General features: G+C 34.1%; 1 non-coding gene across 1 annotated transcript; it reads left to right on the top strand.

Annotated features, from left to right (window-relative positions):
- The first annotated feature begins 3,124 nt into the window (after positions 1 to 3,124).
- Positions 3,125 to 3,229, top strand: LOC118880447. Its single transcript, XR_005016315.1, has one exon. It is a non-coding gene; the product is annotated as a U6 spliceosomal RNA (small nuclear RNA).
- The last annotated feature ends 1,448 nt before the right edge of the window (positions 3,230 to 4,677 follow it).

Below are 4,677 nucleotides of genomic sequence, written 5' to 3'. Positions count from 1 at the left end.
TGTTATGTAACTGAAATGAGCTAGCACATCTGAAAGAATCGAGCAGAGTGCAAAAGGTAAACTGAATTTATTGACCACTTACGTGACTGTCAGAATGCTAGAAAATGCATATACAAAGATGAATAAGGCATGCTGCATACTTTCAAATAACTGAGACTAAGAAAAATAATTAGAATGGAATGGCTAAAATGCTTTAATAGAGCTATGTGCAGCGTTATAGACATATAGGAGAAGGCATAAAGTTTCTCAGTGAACAAATACAGGAAAGCTTCATAGGGAAGTGTGATGGTTAATTTTGTGTGACAGCTTGATTGGGCTATGGGGTGCCCAGACATTTGGTCGAATTTTATTCTGGATATATCTGTGAAGGAGTTTCTGGATGAGATTAACACTTCAATCAGTAGAGTGAGTAAAGCAGACTGCCCTTGTTAATGGGGGTAGCCCTAATCCACTCAATTGAGAGCCTGAGTAGAATATAAAAGCTAGGTAGAGAAAAACTTTGCCTGCTTGACTGATTGATCTGGGATGTTGGTCTTCTCCTGCCCTTGGACTGTAAATTACACCATCAACTATCCTGGATCTCCAGCTTGCCAACTGCGTATCTTGGAATTTCTCAGTCTCCATAATTGTGTGATCCTATTCCTTAGAATAAATACAGCTCACATATTTCTGTTGGACAGTACTGCTATCAGCCCTGGATCCGTAGCATGGGCATGACCTGGTATCTAATAGAAATACAGAATCAGAATTCCAGGCTGAGACCTACTGACACAGATTGTGCACTTTAACAAGATCCCCAGGCGATTTGTATGTACAGAAAAGTTTATGAAGCACTACTTTAGCCCATTGCTCTAAAAATACCTCCGCTTCTTCCTCCATCTGTAGAGGAAGTTTCATTCCTGCAGCCCTTATTCCTAGAGAGCTGACATATTAGGGATTATCTGACTTCACAAAAGGAAAGCCTGGTATTCTGAATAACATGTTTCTGTAAGTCAAATTCATCTTTGGTATACACATAACGTTCAGTTATTAAAATGGCATACTCAGCAAACTTGGGGCACAGAACAACTTCATTTTGTTATCAGTTTTGAGAAGGAGGAAGAATGAACTCTTTCTTCCTATGCATACATTGTTTTTCGTCAGGCTGCGGCTAAAATCTGGGGTCCTTTCTGGAGCTTGGGTGCCCTCATGCCTCCTGGAACTCTTGTTCACCCTGTACTCTCCCAGTCTCTGTACCCATAGCTGTCAGCAGTGTTTTCCCTCTCCTTCCATTATCTTACCATCCCTGCTGATCATCCCCTCAGGCCCTGCTTTCTGCTTTCTGTCACGACAGCTAATTTTGTGCAAAAGTAATTGCAGAGTAAGGTGTTTGTGCTTGATAATAGCTTAATATTTTACCTCTCGTATAGTTTTATTGCATTTTAATAGAGAGTTCCTGGAAATTAAATGGCTTATCTTAACTAGGGAGAATGAAACAGAAAGGGTGGAATTTGGAGCACCGTGCCAGGCCAATGAGAAAAGGTATTTTGATATTATTCTGTTTTCCATCTCCATAACCCATACTCATCAACATTGTAAAGATTTATACAATACAAAGACTATTTAGAAATTGTCATTATGTGAAATAAAATTGATCTAGACTAGAGGAAGAAAGAGAAGATCATTTGAAAAAATTAAGTCATAGTTTAACTTTATGCAAATATTGTTACCCGAAAAATATGAACAAATAGAGAACCGGAACTGGGTATTTTCTCCTTTTTTTTTTTTTACATTTGAGTAATTTAAAACATTTCCTTTTTAATATTTTTTTTAGTAAAGTACAACATAGATACAGAAAAGTATACAAAACAATAATTTATCACAAAGTAAATATTCAGATAATCTCTTGCAAGGTTAAGAAAGCATTTTCCAATAAATATAGCTTAGTTTGGATGTTTATTTTTGAATTTTATTTAAATGGAAATATACAATGTCTGTTCTTTTATATCTAGCTTCTTTTACTCAAAATTATTGCTAAATTTTCAACTAAATTTTCAATCAAAAATATTGCTAAAATTCAACTATGCTGTAGAGTGCTACAGTTTTCTACATTTCATAGCAAAATTAATGCACTGTATAAATGTACTCGAGTTTATTTGTATCATTTGTATCATTTGTAGCTCATACTGATGAACTCTGGGTTGTTTCTAGTTTAGGGACAGTATGAATAATGCTGACATAAATATTTTCATTTCTGCCTTTCCTGCACATGTGTAACTGTACATGTGCTAATATTTCTTTTTTTAACATCTTTATTGGAATATAATTGTTTTACATTGTTGTGTTAGTTGCTTCTGTATAACAAAGTGAATCAGCTATACGTATACCTATAACCCCATATCCCCTCCTTCTTGTGTCTCCCTCCCACTCTCCCTATCCCACCCCTCTAGGTGGTCACAAATGTGCATATATTTCTGATGAGTAAAATTGCTTATAGCAAACTGCCAAAAATTTGGTAAAAATAATAACACTTATTTGTCCCTCACAAACCTGTAGATTATTTGGAATGTCTTCCCTTCAGACTGGTATTTATCTTGCTTCTGAAAGCAGTGGGCGTCTCAGGAAATATTCTTATCATGGTGATGGAAGAATCAAAAGAGCACAAACCCCACTGCACATGAATATTCCATGCCCCTGTTCATGTCATATTCATTAGCATTCAATTGCCCTAAGTAAGTCACATGGTCAAGCTTAAAGTCGTAGAATGGGGACATATACTCCACCCTGTATAAGGCCATGGCAAGAGTGTAGATATACAATATTAGTACAGAGAAAAACTAGGACCAATGATTCAATTCAACACATAGGTTACATGTATGATCAGCTTTAGTAGACAGCCCCAAACTAGTTTTCTAAACTTGTTGCACCATTTTACACTCCACCTGTAGTATATAAAAGTTCTCCATACTCCAAAAGTTCACCACTATTTGATGTTGTCTGTCTTTTAAATTTGCCAATTTGTTAGGAAAGCATTTGCATTATACTATAGTTTTAATTTGCTTTTACTGATTCTTAATAAGGTTGTGCAGGTTTAAATTTATTTATCAGCCATTTGAATGACCTCTTCATACAAACTCAATCTCTTGTGCTCACTTCATCAACACACATACTAAAACTGAACAATACAGGGAAGATTAGCATGGCCCTTGTATAAGATGTTATGCATATTTGTAAAACACTGCACATTTTTTATCACGTTACCTCCTCAATTCCTGTTGCCACTATCACTGCCTCCTAACCCCAAGGAAAGAAAGAGAAGGGAAGGAAAGGGAAGAGAAGGGAAACTACATCATACTTTTTCTGATACTGCTGCCTCCACCTGGGATTTCTTTCCTTCCTTACCCTTCTCCAGTTCTCTCAGTGAGATGACTCTTAAGGTAGCTGAAGGTTTGTTATGTATTCTTCAACCTCCAACTACAACTAAACTTTGTTATACCTCCTTTGTACAGTCATTTAAGAACAAGGGTCACATCTTACTAAACTTTATACCCCTAGTACCTAGTATTATGTTAAATACATATTAGAAACTAAATAAAGATTTTATAAATGGGTAATAAGTAAATGAAAGTTTTTCTACAGTAGCATGCTTTTCACAAGTTGTGTGAAGTTGGGCAAATGATATAACTTTTCTGATCTTTAATTTCTCAACTGTAAATGGAAGTGAGAATAAATTTTTCATAGGCTTAGTATGAGAATTGTGACATAATTAATGTAAAAATATGTATTTTTACCATGCCAGTACAGTTTCAATGCTCAATAAATTATAATAATAAGTGTTATTACTTAAAGAAACCCTCAGTCTCTTGCTCACTTTTCATTGGAGAAGTCTGCCTCTTTCTGATTGATTTGCAGGAATTCTTTACATATTATAGATATGAGTTTTTTTTGTTTTTTTTTTTTTCTGCTACATATACTTTATTCCACACTATGGCTTGATTTCTCTTCTCTTAGTAGTGTCTTTCATGAAACAATTTTTTTGTTTTAATGTAGTATCAATTTTAATAAATGTATTTCAATTTGTCAATCTTTCACTTTATAGTTAGTGTGTTTATATTAGTTTTTAAGAAATCTTACCAGTATAAGCCCTGGAGGTATTCTCCTATGAAATCTCTGAGAAACTTTGTTGTTTTGCTTTGCATATTTATATTTAAAACCCAACTAGAATTTATAATTTTTTATATTGTAAGGTAGAAGTCCAGTCCATTGGTTTCAATATTTATATCTGATTCACAGTACTATTTATTGAAAATATTTTCTTTTTACTACTGCTCTAAAATGCCAATTCTATTATCTAAAAAATGTGTTCATTAGTGTATGTGTTCTCTATTCTGTCAGTTTATTTTTCAGTCCATCTGCCAATATCATATTGTCCTAATTGTTGTGGATTAATAGTAAATCTCAATATATCATAGAAATTATTCTGTTTTGAGATTGCTGTAACTATTTTTGGCCTTTTTCATTTTCATATTAATTTAGAATTAGTTGATGAATCTCCACCCTCCCTACAAATCTGTTTGGTTTGTTTTTATAAATCAATTTGGGGAATTTGACACCATTAAAATATTGACTCTTTCAATCTGTAAGAGTGGCATTCACTTCTACTTGTTTATATCATCTTTAATTTTTCTCAAAATGTTT

The sequence above is a fragment of the Balaenoptera musculus genome, chromosome 14 (assembly GCF_009873245.2).
Source record: "Balaenoptera musculus isolate JJ_BM4_2016_0621 chromosome 14, mBalMus1.pri.v3, whole genome shotgun sequence".
NCBI lineage: Eukaryota > Metazoa > Chordata > Mammalia > Artiodactyla > Balaenopteridae > Balaenoptera > Balaenoptera musculus.
This window is presented reverse-complemented; position numbering and strand designations above follow the sequence as displayed.